Source organism: Toxorhynchites rutilus, chromosome 3 (genome assembly GCF_029784135.1).
Source record: "Toxorhynchites rutilus septentrionalis strain SRP chromosome 3, ASM2978413v1, whole genome shotgun sequence".
NCBI classification, from domain to species: Eukaryota; Metazoa; Arthropoda; class Insecta; order Diptera; family Culicidae; genus Toxorhynchites; species Toxorhynchites rutilus.
The window spans coordinates 243,997,067-244,017,706 of record NC_073746.1 but is presented as its reverse complement, the minus strand read 5'-3'; the positions used below and the strand labels follow the sequence as shown (position 1 = coordinate 244,017,706).

At 39.6% G+C, this 20,640-nt stretch overlaps 1 protein-coding gene across 4 annotated transcripts in view; it reads right to left on the bottom strand.

Moving 5' to 3' along the window:
- LOC129774506 (calmodulin) overlaps positions 1-19,895 on the bottom strand; it is a 48,196-nt gene extending 28,301 nt beyond the window's left edge. Inside the window, exon 1 of one of the 4 annotated variants that reach the window (XM_055778254.1) lies at positions 19,742-19,895. The gene's annotated coding sequence lies outside the window, so the exon portion shown is untranslated. Of the gene's footprint in view, positions 1-19,507; positions 19,716-19,741 lie in introns of those variants that run through there. The other 3 variants (XM_055778255.1, XM_055778256.1, XM_055778257.1) reach the window with 3 other exon arrangements.
- Between the last annotated feature and the right edge of the window lie 745 nt (positions 19,896-20,640).

Sequence of the window (20,640 nt, the reverse complement as noted above, 5' to 3'; positions counted from 1 at the left end):
ACAGAACAGCGAGACAGAGGCCTCCCGTTCGCCGGATTCCTGGCAGCACATGCAGGATCGCTCCATCTGCCAGATCTTGCTGCCCGACACTTGGATGTAACTGGCGCAGCGGCCAATGCACGCAAACGACGGAATGGGCTTGGGGACACATCCCGGATACTGGAGCACGTGGATCACCGGTGTCACCTGGCAATCGTCCGCCGCGTATTGCTGCATGTCGTCTACTTGTTGGACGTGGGTGCGATTTATAGATTGGCGTGTGTGAGGATGAGTGGTGTTTGGTGTGGGTGGCCCATGTTTTTGGTGGTTGTAATGAAACAAATAAAAAAGTATGATGAAATTAATAAATTGTTAGACGAGTTATAATTGACGCAGTTGAGCGGAACTGGATGAAAATTAACAATAGGTGAGAAATGCGTGGTTGGCTTTTATTGGTTGGTTGGTTAGTATTGTGTGGCGTTGGCTTGATGGTGTGATGATGGAGCCTGGATTTAACTGAATGCTGACATTATCCTGTGTTTGATGTGCGGAAATAGAAAAGAGTTTGATAAACAGAGTGTAATTTGTTCGATTATAATGAATGTTGTGAAACATATAATTGGATTTATGATCGTGTTATTTATCTGTGATTGAATCCATTGAACCTTCCCTTTCCGTTGATTTCCTCCATTTTGAAATCGGAAAAAAAAATTATAGAGAGACTCGTAACCGTACAAAAAAAGATATGTTTGATTTTTTTTCACTGCAGCGTATTACAGGGCGGACTCGATTATATGCAGTCTCGGATTTCTTTTCACTGTATATAATCGAATCTTGTATATAATCTAGCAAAAACAAAATTTTTTTTATTCGTTTTTCATGCATACATGTTCGGTTTTTTGGATATAAAAAAGAATTTTATTTTTGATTCATCCCCTTGAAGTCAGAAAACAGCTTTCTCAAATGAAAAAAAAAAATTATCTAGAATCTCTCAGGAGGTGAAAGACGATCATATTTGATAAAAAAAACCTCTACGCATATGTTCCAATTTCAACAATGACAGAGTTATAAAACTTTTTTTTGTTTCGGACTATGTTGCCTCAAACTGGCTCTACATTAAAAAGTACGCTACAGAAGACAATTCTGTTGCTTCCATTTGAACGATGGCGAAAGTCAGTACAGGATATAGTAGTGGAACATCTATATTAGTGGATTTAAACAACATTTCGGAGGTTAAAACTCTAAAGCAAGTAATTTTTATTGTGTTAATATTAGTTTTATTCTAAGTATTCATATTAAAGTTGATTGTTTCTATCAATTCAATTAAAGCTATCTAACCGCTCTACAATTTGTTCTTTGACACTCAACTTCTGCATCGATCGAATCAAATGGTAGTCAGAAGGAGCAGAATCTGAGCTATGAGGCGGGTGGACCAGAATTTACCATCCAAATAGTTTTTAACTCGAACAGCAACATGAAGCCGAAAGTTTTTTTTTTTATCCAAAATATATATTTTTATTAAGGCTCATATGGCGTCAGCCTAACGGGGCCGGGAGCTCAATATTTCGACAATGTTTGCTTACAACTATGTTAGTAATATGTAACCGATTACTCGCGGTTGGCTCGAGGTTAGTATTACAAGTGTTCTCATAATTGGTATGTTGCAGTCTTCGATGCTCTGTACGTGTGCCCAACACGGGATATCTCCTATTGGGATGCAGCTGACCATTAATCAGCAACGCCCCCCTAGTCTGTACCCCATATCTAGCGTGGTGCGTCTTTCTCGACTCGAGGAATCCAGGATAGAATGGTCACTAGTCGGCGCAATCATCAGCTCGTGTAGAGTTGTCATAAGCGGTACAACCTTTGGCTCTTGTTGAATGATCAGTGGACTGCACAACCTTTGGCCCGTGTGTCCAAAATCCGACAAATATCAAAATAGTCAATAGTCAAAAGCTTCTCGAACGTTGTCATGATGGAAAATTATCGTCTCGTGTCTAGTCGCATAATCTGGACGTTTTTCAGCGAAAGCTCACTTTGAGTGGATTATTTGTTGCCTGTAGAAGTCTCCATTGATATGTATGAGCGGGTTCTAGTAGCCGATCAAAGTGACTTATAGAAATCCCACCAAATACAGAGCATTTCTTTGGCACCCTGGATATTCTTGGTTGGCTTTACATATGATCTTTTGCGTTTTGGATTGTCGTAGTGAACCCGAATTGTTCGTCTCCTGTAGCGACGCGATGCAAAAAAGACTTCCTTTTATGCCGTTCACGCAAAATTTCGGACATACGAAATCGCCGTTCGACATCTCTCGCTTTCAATTTGTTGGAACATAATTTCCAATTTTCCTTCCAAATAGCTTGTCAATGACTTTGCTAGCACTAAGTGCGTTTTACAAGATTTTTTTCTTTGTCAAAGTTTGTCAAAGTTTTCCGGCAGACTCCGACGCTTTTCGTCTTGAACATTTAAATCACCACTTTTAAATCGTTCAAACCATTCCCTACCAAATCTATCCGATGGTGCAGAGTCACCAGAAATTTCCACAAGTATTCGATGCACTTCATCTGCACTTTTCTTCCAATGGAAACAGAAAATCAACTTCCCGCAAAAGGTGTTTATTTGCAACCGAACTTGATATTTTCAACGCAGTAAAAATAGTTTTTTTTGTGCAAAAGTCAGAGACTTTGAAACAATATTTGGTTAACAGATGTCGCCATTTCACGATTCAGCAAAAATTAGCTGTCGCCGTCGACTATTTATAGCATTTTAAGCCATATTGTTGCTAGAGTCTTCGTTGCACATGTAAAAAGGTGTCGGCATCATTCCCCGCTTCTCGCGTAACCTGCATAATCAATGCATTACATAGCGTCGACTGAAAGTATGAAAAAAATTCCTGATATTCACTTATCTTCAAGTAATTTTAGAGAAAAATTCCAGATGTAAGACAGTAATTAAAATCTCTACTTGTAATTTAGCTGTAGTTCCTGAAACATTTAGTTAGCTTAAACAATTAAATAATTAAATTAAAGAACTTCTGTCGATATCTTTTGATAAATAAACTGATTGATTTTTAATTGAGTTAAACGACGACTGAGAAGTGTCGTGAAAGATTAAAAATTGGATTTATTAATACAGTTCAAAGTTATCTTGAAGGAGTACACTATTACAGAATGAGTCATTTTCATTTTGATTCGGATTAATTTCATGAAACTGTCATGAATTTAATGGAATGCTTTATCTTTTTCGCCTGCCTTCTGTGCGTTTTCCAAAATTTTCTTCGTTTCACCTCTAGAGATTTAACTTCTGTATCCCGTAGCCGTTTCCTTGTCTTATAGGTAAAGAGGATGATAATTTCAAATTTCGTGGAATTAACAAACAACATTTTTATTGAACTATCCTTCCAAAGTGGAGCATAGCATCTCAAACTCGCCGCATAGCACAACCGTTTCTCCCACATGTTTTCATGAAAACATTCGGTGGTAACCCTTTGAATGACAATTTATTTTCAGTCAGCACTTTTCTGGCAGACGATTTATTTTTTAATTTTTTAATTTTTCTAGAAGCAAGTACTCAAGTATATCAAATCAGTACATCGATATGACTTACAGGTACTGCTCTCATAAAAAGCATCAAACCTCAATAATTTTTGGTGAGTCCAGCTTTTCATTATTGAGCGTCTTGCATACCACTGCGACCAATGCTTCTACAGAAGAACTAATAATGAAAAGCTGGACTCGCCAAAAATTATTAGTTTGTTCAGGAAAGTTTATGACGAGCTGGACTCGTCATTTCCATTCAAGGGGTCAATGGAAAAGCCCTTTCAAAGCTGGGGTTTCCACACGAGAGACAGAAGACCATTTTCGGTATAAGTTCCGTAACACTATCCTTTCCAAAAATGTTCCAGTCGTTCATTTTTCGGATCACAGTGAGCAAACTTGTTGCTTCTGTTGCTAGCAATATTATTTCAGTGCTGAGTCTGTTGAATCTTCTCTGATACGTCCAAAATCCGACAAATATCAAAATAGTCAATAGTCAGAAGCTTCTCAAATCGTTTTCCAGCCAATTTTATCATAATCAATGACGGAAAGATCAAGGATACATCAACGAGTCATAAGATTTAAAACCAGTGCTTCGACTTACAGTCGTAATTTCAAGATTTGCTTGTCGTATTTTGGTGAGTTTTTTTTTAATCCATCAACCGTGTAAAATATGCAATCGGAAGCTACCCAAATTCAAAAGTTTTTCTTCTCCATTTTGAAAGTCCAGTTGCAGCTCGTGTAAATTAACCAATTCACGTTGGTAATGTCCATTGACACAAGAAGAAGTTTGTTCAAATATAAAATTCCCAGGTCTTTTTGAAAAGCTACAAGTTGATCTCTGATACTTGAGAAAGTTCCAAGAACAAGAACATTAATGTCAGGTAACCTAACACCTCTTTCTCTTATCCATACCCTAATCTGACATTCGGATTCATCTGTAGCCTCTTTGTAGTCTTGTTCATAGAAACAGTCAAAGCCAAAGAAACAGGACCAAGCAAAGATACATTGACTGTCAAAACCGTCTACTTTTGCGCTGTTCACCCTTCGGAAGGACTAACTTCACCTAAAAGCAAACAACATATAACATACAGAGAGTAAAACTAGTCAAATACATTTCTTTTTGTTTTCGTGAACTTTTTAATTACTGCAATAATCAAGAGTCTAATTGACGGAATCTCATTTTTCCTGATTGGCGATGAAATTCCATGATTTTCCTTGAGATTGATTGAATTCCCTGATGTTCAAGGTTTTTCAATGTAGTCGACACCCTGTATTATAACTATCAGTATACAGACTTCACAACGATGAAATATTTTCTAGAAGCTTCGAATTGAAAGGAACTTTTGATTCAACAGAATCTGGATGCGACTGCTAGGAAGCTCTCTCACGTGCTAATATATGGTATGGTTCAATTTGTTCCAATGAAACGAAACAAAGATCTTGTCTATCTACCACGATATAATCTGTTGGGGCTCGTTCCCACTGATGCGTTGCATCAGCGTAGCTTGAAGGGGACGCAGGTGCTCACTCGGAAATCCACTTTAAGAATGTCGTTTGATGTTTGTGAAGCGAACACGGTTTGCGATAATGCAATAATGAAGTGTCTTTCCCAAGGCAGGTGAAGAAGGAGTTTGGATTAAGTGTGTCCACAAGAGTCTTTCTCAGGGCTAGAGACGAATGAACTGCAGAAGTTCAAGGTCTCTATAATTCAACACAGGACAGCACAGGGAATTCACTTAGTTGCGATTGTGATGTGGCTAGAGAACAATGCACTATGCTCTCAAACTTCCAATTTTCCGTTTTTATTCTGCTACCGGATTGAAGCCTGTGGCGGTAAAAACGAAGTATCATCGATACTAATTCGATAAGCATTGCGTACAATTGGTACCATAGATTCGGCAGCGGAGAATACGGAATTTTGAGTAGACATGTCAAATAAACCGCCTTGTTTGATAAAAGCAACAGTGCCAGAGTTCATTGTTCAAGAAAGCTTTGAGTAGATTGGTGCAGAAGCTCACATGGGTTCCGTACATCGTTGGTTTTCATACCATTTATGTGTCATACCATTTTATGTGTTGAAAAATTAATAGAATTGTGGTGATGGAACAAATATAAAATCAAGAACTTCGTTTGAAGTTCGTGGAGCGAATACCGTTTGCTGGCGTGCGTCGAGCGAGAATGGATTTTTTTTCAAGACATGTGGAGAAGGAGTATGTATTAAGTTTGTCCACAAGGTCGCATGGCTAGAGATCAAATACGGCGGTCGGAAATACAAAATCGTCTGTGGCGGTAGTAAATGTCTAGAAGAAGAGATACATACTGGCGATAAGGTCACAAATCTCGTGTATTGATCTCACGAGAACCGGAATAAATCATGTATCAACCGTCTCCAGTTGCTTCTACAAAGCCACCCGTCGATCCTTTTCAGGACTACCATCCAATTTCAAAGAGTCGAATCTGTATCGTTGCTCATCCAGAAATTCATTCAATTTTTTTTTTAAAAAGCTGCTGTCTCTGGTGGACAAAACTACACTATTTATAAGCAACAGGATGAAAATAAACAGAGTTAACATTACTTTAGATATGTGTCTTCTGGCATTACCTTACTCAAATGTGGAAAAAATATAGCAGATGATTTTTATTCGAAGTGGGATTTTACTCAATGCATCGGGGCAATGGATGGCGAACATTGCAAAAAAAAACTGGACAAATTCGAAATTTAGCGTTTTATTTTCATTTAAAAACTATTGATTGTTGAATGGTGAACTTTTTCTGCGCTTAATTTAATGTCCTATGGTTCCGTGGTTTCGAAAAATTTTCAGTACGAGGCACTCGATGGAAAAGCATTGCAATTTTTGGAAAAATGCAATTATATTTGAGCTATGTTCTTCTTCTTCTTGGATGGCACTAACGTTCCCATTGGAACTTTTGCCTTCTCAACGTAGGTATTACTTGCGTCAATTTTATTAGTCGTACTTAGTTGAAATTTCTATGCCGAATAATACGCCTTGAATGTATTCTGGAGTGGCAAGCACTAGAAGACGCGTGACCACAGTGCAAGTCGGAAGGAATTTTTTTTTTATGAAAAATCCCCCGGCCAGAACGGGAATTGAACCCGAACTCCCGGCATTATGATGTGGGACGCTAACCACTCGGCCACGAGAGCACATTTAAGCTATGTTACCAACGTCAGTTTATTGTGGAAACAACCAACAAAGTATCAAAGTTTGCGTACTTAGTTGAAATTTCTATGCCGAATAATACGCCTTGAATGTATTCTGGAGTGGCAAGCACTAGAAGACGCGTGACCACAGTGCAAGTCGGAAGGAATTTTTTTTATGAAAAATCCCCCGGCCAGAACGGGAATTGAACCCGAACTCCCGGCATTATGATGTGGGACGCTAACCACTCGGCCACGGGAGCACATTTAAGCTATGTTACCAACGTCAGTTTATTGTGGAAACAACCAACAAAGTATCAAAGTTTGCGATAATGTGATAATTTTTCGAATTTTCAGCGTGCGTCGAGCTGGTTAATGACATTGACATTGACATTGGATACACCTATATTAAACACTAGCTAACCCGGCAAACTTCGCCCCGCCCATTTACTTGATTAATTCTCGAGTAATGCAGAAATTTGTGTTTTATTTGTATGGCAGCCACCCCTAAGAGAGGGGGGAGGGGTATCTAACAACCATAGAAACATTCATTGCACCCTAAAGTTTCCATATGCCTTATTTGGTTTAATTTGCTTGATTAATTCTCGGGTAATGCAAAAATTTGTGTTTCATTTGTACGGCAGCCCCCTCTAAGATAGGGAGAAGGAGTATCTTAACACCATAGAAACATTTATTGCATCCTTAAACCTCCACATGCCAAATTTGGTTTCATTTGCTTGATTAATTCTCTTGCGGAAAGCGGAGCGCCCCCTTCGTGATGACCGGCACGGTAAACGGGCAGGTTTACCTTAAGGAGTGCCTACAGAAGCGCTTACTACCACTATTGAAGCAGCACGAGGGCCTGACCATCTTCTGGCCGGATCTCGCTTCGTGCCACTATTCAAAGGACGTGTTGGAGTGGTACGAAGCCAACGGGGTCACCTTCGTGCCAAAGGAAATGAACCCGCCCAACGCGCCGGAGCTTCGCCCAATAGAGAAATATTGGGCGATTATGAAGCAGGCCCTCCGGAAAAATCCAAAAGTTGTCAAATCGGAGGCGGAAGAGAAAATGGATTTCTGTTCAAAAAAAACTACAACCTGACGTTGTACAGAACCTTATGGACGGGGTAAAGAGGAAGGTGCGACCATACGGGCTTGGGCTCGAAGTATGAATAAAAAGAAAATGCCAAAAGTTGTTTAATAGTTTTTATTTTACTGTCTAAAATTTTCAAAAGGATCGGTCTACTGGACGAATTTCTACAGCGTTTTTTCCGTGATGTAATTTGATGTGACACACCCTTTATTTTTCATAAAAACAGGAAGTGGGTTATATCTATGGTATAACCGCAAGGGTGACGTAGGACTATCGTTGATTTAGAGATCATTTGTTTGAAGTTGAATCTAAATCCATTCTGAATGAATGAATAAATGAATATTTGGGGGACTTCGAAAACGAGAGCGTTACGTTGGAGGCACAAGGTTTTATACATCCAATATAGGATACGAAAAACCTTGTTCTGAAGAATAATCTTCAGAAACTTTCCTGCTAACTGCACTTGATTGACAAATCACAAACCCAAATGTATTATATGGATATTTTATGGATAGAAAACATTCAATTAAACTCTTTCGCTTGAATGTAATTTTCAATTCCAAGGGGAACTGGCAGATTATTTTCCAGCAACGATTAGATATTTCAACATTTTCCTCGATACTGGAAGCCCACCAGTGGTTAATACTAACTCGATAACCACCTGTTAATAGCACTTGATTGAAAAATGCGGCTGCTTCGATGGTCACATTCTCTTCTCCTGAAGGATCGGCTTCTCTGTGCTCCCTCACAGTTTCAAACAAACTGCTTGCGTTTCAGGGCAGATCTCGATCCTTCACCCTCAGCAACAATGTTGTCTTGTCGATGTCCTCACGAAAAATTAATGCGTCTCACCACCAGAATATCGCTTAAGTATGCTTTTTGTCCGTGATTGAATCGGGAGAAGGCGTGGTTTACGATGGCAATTTAGAAGGCAAACTAGAGGGGAATGAGGGGAATGAACTCTGAGTTCGGAACTTTCGGCGACTGAGCAATAATCGATTGCGGGCGCATACAATATTGGATACGGAAATATCCTACTGATGGGGAAGAATAATCTTCAGAAGCTATCCTGTTATTGATTGAAAAATCACAAAACCAAATGTATTTGGTCACAGTGTTACATGGATAGAAAACATTCAAATAAACTCTTTCACATGAATGTATTTTCAAATTCCCAGAGGAACTGGCAGATTATTTTCAGTAACGATTAGATATTTCCACATTTTCCTCGATACTGGAAGCCCACCAGTGGTTCATGCTAACTCGATAACCTTCTGTTAATAGCACTTGATTGAAACATATTTGGTCACAGTGTAACATGGATAGAAAACATTCAAATAAACTCTTTCACATGAATGTATTTTTAAATTCCCAGAGGAACTGGCAGATAATTTTCCGGATCTTTCTCGATGCTGAATGGCATCCAAACGGAAAGAATTCCGCGCGTGTATGTGTGTGTGTGTGTGTGTGTGTGTAGCGGCTGCTTCGAGATCTTCCCGGGGAACCGTTTGTGGCATCACTCTCCTCCTGATGGATTCCCTTCTGGCCTAAGGTGCACAAACAGGCTCTTGGTGACACCGTTCATCCGCGCTTTCATGATAAACGAAGAGCTTCACCACAACAGCGACAACATGCTCCAATCGCTGTTCAATTTGAACTGAGTGGATTTCCGAGCGGCGCTCGCTTATATACCGATTGGTGATTTCAATAGCCTGTTTTGAAGGCAATTTTAAGACTATTGAAACAAGTTTTTGGATCAAAAAGTAACAAGTATAGAACGCGTAGATTTTTTATCTTTCGAATGAAGTGTTTATCATACCATTTCGTTCAGTTGTTTAGGAGCTATTAACGCTTAAAATCTCGGTCTCCGGCGTAACGCTTTCGTTTTCGAAACTTTGATTTTACACCCCGGTATAAAAATGAAAGACGTAGTCCTACGTCAAAACATTTGACATGACGTGGTCTTCGAAAAAGTGGTTCCTTTCAAAAAAAAAGGGCTTGTGACTTTCACTACGCTAAACGACCGTTACAAAAAAATTGTAATGCGAAATGGACTGTCCCATCTTGTTCATCCTATGCCATCAGATCAGATCTCATAACAGTCAACTTTACTTTACGTCACATCATGGTAGAAATGGCGCTTACGTCACTCCGTTTTAAAGTATTTACGGGGTCATTTCTTCACATTTCTGTAAAACTTCGGAGGTTTTGGCGAAGAAGTAACTTGCCAAAATTGACGATTCTATGCGAAAGCATCAGTCGATGTCAGCCGTGTCTGAGCAGCAGGCAATTATCCAGAAGGAGCGACTAAAGGTGCTGGTGAAAAAAATCTTGACTTGACACTGGACTGCAACGACTGGCGATCGAACGATTCAACGTCATCGCTTTCCTCCACGTCAAATATATCTCTCACACCAAGTCGTCAGAAAAATTCTTCTGTGGCTCACGATCAGCGAGAATGGATACATTTTGCACGACATTTTGGACATGAAAAAGCTATTCGCGCGATGAGTGCCGCGTTTGCTGACCGTCGACCGTTTGGCGTTGTTCAAGCGTAATCAAGCGGACTTCTTTCGACGTTCTGTAACAATGGATGAAACGTGGATTCATTACCACACTCCTGAGTCCAATAGGTAGTCTGCAGAGTGGAACTGAGGCATATTTCGGAGACTTAGATGTTTCGCACTACAGAAAGGCTATCAAATGTTGGAAACTCACTATACCAAGTGTATTGCCCTCGAAAAAAAACTATGTTGAGGAATAAATACAGCTTGGCCCAAAAAACGACTGTTTTCATTAAATATCCCGGGGCTTTTCAGCCCATGTTGTGGAACATCCATTCAGACCGCATTTCTCCTTCAGTTCGAATTTGATGTGGGACACCCGTTATATGCAGTTTCCAAAATATCCACAGCGCTTGGGCTTATTTTTCATTTCGAACCACCGAATGTTTTGATTATGGAGTATTCTTCGGTTGTTCGAACTCCATATGACGCATATGACAGTCTGCAAAAAGTTGAGTATGTCCAGCGTCCATTTTGTCCACAAGACTCGTTCGCTTTGTTTATGAGCTGATTTGAAAGAAAATGGCGAATAATATGTGTACCACTTTTTTTTGGACGTAGACAATGAAATTTTTATTTTTAGAATTTGAAAAAGTATTTGATTAGATTTGATTGGGAAGCAGCTTCGAAAGATGATGTTCCCTGTATCAGAGGTCGTCCTTGGGAATTAAACCTAGCAGGACAGTAAAGTGACTTGCGCTATGTACGAAACAGTAAAACAGGAAAGAATCCTAATTTATTTTCCACAACATTGACATGGGATGACTCTAGTTTGTTCACAACATCCAAAAATCACACCAAAAGTATTTTTGTCCAAGAGGCAACCCACTCACCCCTATCCAACTAGCAGCACCGGCATGTGGTACGTGTAGAGGATCATCTGATTTTATTATCTAGCCGGTGGGCACCGACGAGCATGACAACGCGAGATATGGTAATGTCATGAGTCCTATTGAGACGTGAGCTGCAGCACAAAAGCATTATCATATAAACGGTCCCTTCACAATCAACAAGATGGTATTTCTCCATTCTCTGGTGCTGCGAGCGTGGAGTGACTCTAGGTGGCCCCGGGGCATGACCTATTATTTAGCTTCAGAAACAGGATACAACAGAGGGCTCTAGTGAGCCCATTCATGTCTACTATATTGCGTTTACCGTTTCTCAGATTGTACACATTGTGTACACTCATGTAAGTGGTGTTGAAAACCAGCCGAGTAAGTACGTGACCATAAAATCAATGCCTGATGGAGGTACTTTATGGCTCGGGAATATCATATTCCGTTGGCATCACCTTTGATTCTGCAATAAAAATCCAATAAATTCCATGTAAAACAGCGAACGGAAGTTTTATCATTCTCGTATCAGCTGTACCAAGACCACCCCATTTCGCTATCTAGCGTCAATATTTGCCATCGAATGGATGACCATCCCGTGGTACGCTTTCCCATCGAATTCGCTTATTGCGTTCGGAAAAGCTGCGATTACATTCACGCTCGAGTGTCCTGTCAATAGGTGTCAGTGGACCAGATTTTCTGTGCGTGTGAGCGTTCGCTTTCCGAGGGCAAGATTCGTCGGACGTCGGTACGAAGCAAGTAGTTAAGTGCCATCACCATTACACGGCAAACAATTTTGCTTTGCTTTCTTTCCCATCATTCTTTTTTCCCATCCCTCAATTGGCTTCATTTGGGATAGCGATACTAAATGCTCACAGTTTACTCGTTGTTGGGGGCGGAAACACTGATTTAATCACCGGATGTTGTTTGCAGTAATGTTGAACATTTTTGTTCGAGTTGATATTTGAGATTATATTGGAGTGTATTTTATATTCGAATTTTCACAGACGATCTGATAAATGCAGCTCGAGCAGATGAATTATAATTTAATGATTCGTTGTAACTCTGAATTAAATGGAACAAGTGCAAAGTATGAAGTGGCAAAGAAAAATGTCTTTTGGATGTATTTGAAATGCTATTTTTCGAAAAAAAAAAAGAAAGTTTATTTGGGGTATAAGCTACAATATTTTTCCCTAAGAACATCCCTTTTTAGAAGCAAACATTGACTCGAACCCTTTTTCGATTTTTAATTATATCAATCGCCCACGAACGATATACTTCGTTCATACTTCCTTAGCTATCAAATTTTCGTTTGATAAGACCATTACCATGCTTAGGACTTTAGTTTTGACACGTCAGTATCTATCTTCCATCGTTGATATCAGTGCCTTCAGCCGATGAAGGATGAGAATTAAGATTTTATGAGCTACCGAGTGTGCGTCGATTTTATGCTTCAGGAACTCAATGCCAGATATTCGAGTGCGGACCCAAATCTCCCAAGGAATCCGATATAAGGAAAACGTAATTAACGGATGGCCTAACAACCGTCTCGGAAGGATTGGAGATTCATCAGTTTTTCACGCAAAGTGAATCATTGTACGCAACTCCAAAAGATCTGATGTACGCTGAGCGGATGTGGTAGCGAGGAAGTTACAAAATTCTGCAGCGACGTCATAGAGGGAACCAAGGCGTCGAGCACATGCGATCGTTGGCGAGAAATTACGTCTATTGGCTACGATCGCAATTTTACGCCAGATTATAGGTGTTTGGAATGCTGGAGGTATTGGTTTCGCCACTTGTGTGAATCAAATGGTATCATGCATCTTTAAACAGCCACACAATGTAATGGACACTTACTCTGCTACAGATGAACGCCCTGTCGTAGTGCTCCTGGAGGGAAATCCCCCGCAGATGTATTACTAAAGGGTGTGTCACATCAAATTGCATCACGGAAAAAACGCTGTAGAAATTCGCCCAGTAGACCGATCCTTTTGAAAATTTTAGACAGTAAAATAAAAACTATCAAACAACTTTTGGCATTTTCTTTTTATTCATACTTCGAGCCCAATCCCGTATGCTCGCACCTTCCTCTTTACCCCGTCCATAAGGTTCTGTACAACGTCAGGTTGTAGTTTTTTTTAACAGAAATCCATTTTCTCTTGAAGTCCGCCTCCGATTTGACAACTTTTGGGTTCTTCCGGAGAGCCTGCTTCATAATCGCCTAATATTTCTCTATTGGGTGAAGCTCCGGCGCGTTGGGCGGGTTCATTTCCTTTGGCACGAAGGTGACCCCGTTGGCTTCGTACCACTCCAACACGTCCTTTGAATAGTGGCACGAAGCGAGATCCGGCCAGAAGATGGTCGGGCCCTCGTGCTGCTTCAATAGTGGTAGTAAGCGCTTCTGTAGGCACTCCTTAGGCTAGGCGCAAATTGAGAAACGTATAGCGCTCGTAAGCGAACACGAGACTACCAACACGACTCATACGTGCCACAAATGTAGCGTGGGGGAGCGCATATTGAATCGCAGTTTGGTGTAAATAACATGTCACTCGCATATAATATCTAATTCACACAGGGTTGCGCGATATATTTATTTACTAACACAACCACCCGTCCAGTACAACCATACAGTATCAGACTCACGGCGCTATATGATTGTTCACCAACACAACCACCACAACCGGCACGACCAGCACGAGAAACTGTGATTCAGCCACAGCGTCACGAGAATCGTGTCTCACGAGCGCTCCACTATCTCGCGTCATTTGACCAATTTGCGCCGTTCTATCTGTTTTCATTAGTCACAAAAACAGGCGCTAGATCGCGCCAAGATGCTCGCGCTATACGCGTCTCAATTTGCGCCTGGCCTTAAGGTAAACCTGCCCGTTTACCGTGCCGGTCATCACGAAGGGGGCGCTCCGCTATCCGCAAGAGCAGATCGCTTGCCACATAGTTTCTGCTTGCGAATCTCCTTCGGAACGCTGAATTTGTCCTCTGCGGAGAAGAACAACAGGCCCGGCAGCTGACGAAAGTCCGCTTTGACGTAGGTTTCGTCGTCCATTACCAGACAATGCGGCTTCGTCAGCATTTCGGTGTACAGCTTCCGGGCTCGCGTCTTCCCCACCATGTTTTGCCTTTCGTCGCGATTAGGAGCCTTCTGAACCTTGTATGTACGCAGGCCCTCCCGCTGCTTGGTCCGCTGGACGAATGAACTTGACAAATTCAGCTTATTGGCGACATCCCGGACCGAACTTCTCGGATCATGTCTAAACTGCTTAACTACGCGCTTGTGATCTTTTTCACTGACGGAGCATCCATTTTTGCTGTTCTTCACCTTCCGGTCGATGGTTAGGTTCTCGAAGTATCGTTTTAGTACTCTGCTGACCGTGGATTGGACGATTCCCAGCATCTTACCGATGTCCCGATGTGACAACTCCGGATTCTCGAAATGAGTGCACAGGATTAATTCACGACGCTCTTTTTCGTTCGACGACATTTTTCCAAATTTACGAAAAATTTACAGTGAAGCATGGCCAACGTGATCTATACACTCTTATCTGATTATAAGCGAAAGCTGAAGATATAATTCCTAAAAATTAAATTTCTACCGCGTTTTTTCCGTGATGCAATTTGATGTGACACACCCTTTAGACATCGTTCGAACTACTTCGTCCACCTAGTAAGCCCAACAAGAACACCTACATTAAGCGGAACCAACGGTTTCATGCATGGAGCCAAGAAGGAGTACTGCGACGTCCAGGACCAGGTATATGCACAAGTACACCGAGGCAACCATTGGAACTAGGTACCTGAAGTGGTAATAGAGCGAGTGGGTTCATTTAAATATAACGTGTGGATTCCTCAATGGCAACGGTTAATTCGCAGTTACAGTAACCCATTGCGAAAACGCTACAATAGTAAGTCACACTACATGTTAAATCACATGTAGATTCTATTCTTCATCTTACTTTTCTTAAATGGCTACGACTTCATAAAGTAAAGAATTTAATGAAGTAATGAACTACTATACGTCAAACATTGTTAAATTGTAAGAGTTTTTCAATAAAAATATACAAAAATGTCGAGATATAAAAGATATGAAACTTTTAGATATTGAATTAAATTATTGAGTAAGATCTTTTAACAATGATTTTGAAATGTTTTTCTAAATAGTTCATTTATTTTCCAATAGCTTTGTCAAACATCATATTTTAATCAGACATCTGGATTTTGACTCAAGATTTTTTTAAAGAAAAATCAATCATTCTGAATACGCCCTTCTAATAAATCAATCGTAACTTAAATTCGTCATACGATAATATAAATTGTGATTTTAGGTAGTTTCCAGTACCAACTTTGAAAGAAATCAGAGAGGGGCGATTCAAAAATTTGCTGGGTTTTGGCCATTTTGGCGTGGACTTGATCATTACAAAAAACTTATTACAGTATTTTTTTTTGTCTATTTCAATATAGAAAATGCTGAATTGCAAACATACTTCTATACATACTATTCGAAGCGATTTTCCCAAATGATCATCAGTTATTTTGTTCCTTGACTTGTTCCATAATGGAAAACAGTTGCTCCCAAATATATGTGGATATGTGGATACAAACATAGAGCAATAAAAAAGATCATATTTTCTTAGTGCTTCTGGAACGAATATAGAGTAGAAATCCATAAGATCATGGTTATCGAATTTGTCGCGCATTCGAATATTTTCAGGGACATGTCCAATTGGGGTAGAAACACATTTGGAAAATTCTTTCATGTGCTTTGAAGTTCCCGAAAATGCAAGAAAAATCAATCTTTATTGCCTGATTGTGTCAAAATAATTCCTAGTTGATAATGCTTTGAATAATCTCAGCGTCAGAAAATGGGCAAAATCAAAACTTCCTTTTTATATTTCGAACAACATGAGTTGCTTACGAAGGTTTTGATTTGGTTGAGCATGTTGTGATCTGATATATATTTTTTTTGTTTACCGATCCACATATACTTCATCTACCATTCCTATTGTGTGTCACATTGATATTCATTAATTATTTTCAGTTAGACAGTTGAACTTCCTGCCAGAGGCTTATTTTCTTTTTTTGTTCGTTACAACGGTTAAGTTTGACGGTTAAGAGTATATATAACAAACGGCCATTTTCAGGGTTACTATTAGGGGTTTCAAAAGATTTTCGAGCAATGAAAAGAATTGGATTTAAAAAAAACAACTATTCTGAACAATCACAGTCCTACGTCAAACTTCCGTCCATGCCCCTAGGCGCAGACCTTTCTACTTTTTTAAAAGAAATACGCTCTTTTCATTTGTTTGTCGTTTTAATTGGGTAAACATGAAAAATGTTTATTGACGGTATTTGAAAGGATATATTTGATTCTACATAATGTAAATGTTTTAAAGTATGATATTTTTTGTATTTGAGTAAACTAAATTTGTTTTTGAGTAAAATAACATCGATAACTTTGAGTAAGATTATGATATTGACCGGTTCTGTATTGCAAAATATTTGCCTTGATAAGCTCTAAAAGTCGTCTGAAGACAGTTTTAATGTACAATTTGAAATACAAAAGTATGAGTGTAAAACCGTTAGTTCTCATGGTCACGCTAATGCTACTTAGACATAGATAACTTTGATAACTTAGATAACTTTGTCGAATATTGTTATTCTCTAGACACGAACCGTCTCCGACAAAATTGCTACATATGACGGAGCGCCTATTTTCGTGTTGTCAAAAATAGGGTAACCAAAATGATAAGTGAAATCTTTCAAACTTTCAAGAATTAAACTTTCGTATTTTTCTAGATAGAGGTAAACAAGAGGTTTTGTTTATATCTGTTAAGAAAACCGATTTAGCACTTTTTTCTAAGCTGCATTAGGGTGATCATGAAAACAAAACGATTTTTCGATCTAACTTTTATATATAAAATTGTACATTTAAACTGTCTACGACTTTCAGAGCTTATCAAGGCTAATATTTTGCAATGCAGAACTTGTCAATATCTTAATCTTACTTAAAGTGATCGATGTTTTTTTTGTAGAAGACAGTTTTTGTCTAGAGAATAACTGTCGTGCTTTAGATGCAAATTTCCGCTTAAATTCGTTCCCTGGATCATTTTGCAATGGTACGTGGAAAGTTCGACGACGTAATATCTAGGATGTAGAGGTCTTTAAAATTTACACAATTTTCACCTTCAACAAAAAGCAGAAACAGAATCTGCATCTTAAGATAGAGGAAATAAAATTCGATTCCGACAGCGGGTCAGCGGTCGACTTGGAAAGCTGAACAAACTCCATCGACTGGGATGCGCTGCTATAACTGGAGCAATGCGAAGTATACTCTCGAAGATATTTGGGGCTATCCTTCACCTGTTACCCTTGAACCAATATTTTCAGTTGGAGACTGAGAAAAGCGCTCTGAAGCTTAAAAGATGGCCGAAAATACTAGTCGGGGACAAAACTGGGCACTTAGCATACTAAATCCCTTACCGGTTGGACCATTTCCAGAAATTCACAGTGATTGGACCGCACCTAGGACATGAGTCACATTCCATACAAAGTTATCGAATCTTCTCGTTCAGTATGGGAGGCCCTAGTGTTCTGAATAGTTCAATCGTGTTCTATACCACTGGTTTAGAACCATTCTTAGGAATTCCTGATTGTTTGTTGAAGAGTGAGCTGGAGAAATGGGAAGACCTGGAATAGATGGCCATCCAATTGAAAGTATGAAAGTTACTCAACAGTTGTTGAGTCTTAACAAGGATGACCTCAGCACATTTACAGCTCTTATAACAGGACACTGTCCGAGGAACTTCCATCTTCGAAACATAGCTTTCGTTCTAGATGATATCTGTCGCTTTTGAAATGCCGAGAGCGAAATCTTGAAACGATTGACTTCGACTTCTTAAAAAAGCTGCTCTATAGCGATGTTTGATTAGCGCATCGCCGATCAGGAATATAAATTTCATTAACACGTTAAGCCCCACGTTCCTAGGGGCCGAGATTGAGCTTTTTGGTAGGAAAGCGCTGACTGACTGAGACTGACAGTTACAAAATAATAAAATAAAAATATATACGGTTCGTTTTTAGATGTTCTACAAAATGTTAATACTTCCTAGTAGAATTTCTGACTATTTTCTATTTATACAATTAGTATCTTTGGGAGCTGGGACCGACACTGATATTGTGCAAAATTTCTTGATGCGGGCTGAATGGAAAGCGCAGCAAGAAAAATTCGGGGCTCAAAGTATTAAGCAAGTTTGTCCAGATTGGCACATTTCTCGCTATAGCTATCAACCTATTGCTTCCTCAATAAGCAGCAGGTAAGCTTGAAGCGTAGAAAAAAAATGGAACATACCACAATAGTTCCAAACAATGGACTCAATGGTTCACACCTAACAGGGGAATAAAACGATTTGTAAGCTATTTACGACTTATTTCGCTTTGATTATTTTACTTAGCATGCGTAACCCCTAAACCGGTTCGTGCAGCAATCAAGCAAGTTTGCTTTTCGACGAACTTCCTAGATTTAGGTTATAACCATCTATGAATTTCTCTTCTCTGGTTCCTTCCATATTTTTAAATATTTAAGCAACATTCGTGGAAGAAACCAGAAATGAGAGAAGTTCACGGTCACTAGTGAACGGTGTGCGTATGCTAAAAAATGTTGACTATATTGTTATGAAAACTACGTTTCATGGCAAAACCCTGTGAACAGTAGATGAGAAAAAATAACAAAACTAATGTAGCAAAACTGAAATATTGCTTTTTCATTCTCGTTTTACTCTCAATAGGCGGAAGCGAAATATGGGTTGCGTTCGCTCAAACCTCGTTCGAAACCATCATGCCAAAAATTGAATACGATAGAATCCTTTCTGACAGAGTAGTAAACACAAACAGCAACGAGCTGTGTATATGCCACGGCAATAGCTCCATAATACCCTTTCTCCAACTCCAAAGCCTCGTTCCTGATGTGTTTCCATCTAACCATCCAACCCTGTTTCACTTCACTGAGCATTGGTATGCCTATTTCATGCTATTCGCTCATAACTGAAATAAATTTGACATATTCCATTTGCCCCATAAATCCGATGTCAGTCGCACGCGTAGGAGGATTCTTTTGCAGTATCAATTTGCGTTCTTGTATATTGTACAGATGAAAACAAAAAAAAAAAACAAATAGAAGGATTATACAGGATTGCAGTGTGAAATACACGAATTCCCTTGTATCCGGATGTCACAAGTAAAGAAAAAAAAACACAGAAGAGCGGGATGTTCAGGAATCGGAAATCTGCCAAATGTTTGTTTTTCGGATTGGGCTGAAAATTGCACACCATTGGAATCTATTTGTGGATTCTAAACTGTGATTATTTTTTCGAGCTCGAGGCTGTGTCCGTAATCAAAACCCGCACAAATTTCCACTTTCTTATCGAATTCTCGTATTCCTTTTCCGCAACAACATATCTTTCAACGATTACGATTTGCGCATCCTTTGGTTTTATCACACCGAGATTTGATGTAGTTCTGAAACTGTTTTCGTCAGAGACATTTGGTCACAGAACACTTACGCACTATTTTGGCTGAACTAGAACTAGAAAACTTTCCCACAAATCAAATCTGCACAATTCAAGCCACGGAGAAAATATTTCAAAGTATTATAAACTCTGACAATTCACAGGAGATCCAGCTCGAATGGCTTCGGTACAAGGAATGAATGCTGCAGGGAGATTACCCGATGTTTTATCTTGATTCCATCGCATAACGAAAAGTGCTGAGAAATTCCACTTTTCATCTAGGAGCAATGCTCTTTGCATGTAAGCTTTCTTCCCGATGGGTGGTGGGTCCTGACGCGTGGTATTTTGATACGTAAGAAGAGAAAAGCCATCGGGAAAGAGAGAATGTCATCTATTATGCATCTTCTCTTTTGAGAGCGCCGTCTGAGCAGGGTTCAACCGGGTGGGTGGGAAAACATGTAATTTCGTTAGGATCGATATCAAATTTCACCGTTTGTTTCGACAAAATGTGAATTGCAGAGCTACGTATCATATCTCTCAGATTGACTGATGATTAACTGTGTTCTCTTTGAACGGATTACCAACGTATCACAAAGTGGGGCAACGTGAAATGGTTGTAATGATTGTGAGTGAGCATAGTCGGTGATGTGATTATTAGTATTAGTAACAGACTTACTAAAGGGCGAACACGAAATTATTGCGACAAATTCAACACGGCATAACTTTTTTACCATTGGGTAAAAATCAACCAAATTTTGCACACTTTCTCATTGATGTGTATTGTCTACATGCTGTCAAACTCGAAGTCGTGTTTTTCGATTCAACGAAAATGGAGGTGAACCAACGCGAGTCGAGAGAACAAATTCTTTCCAAACACCTGGAATTTCCTGACCTGTCGCACCGGCAGTTGGGAAAAATGTTGAACATTCACCATTCAACCGTCTCCAGATTGT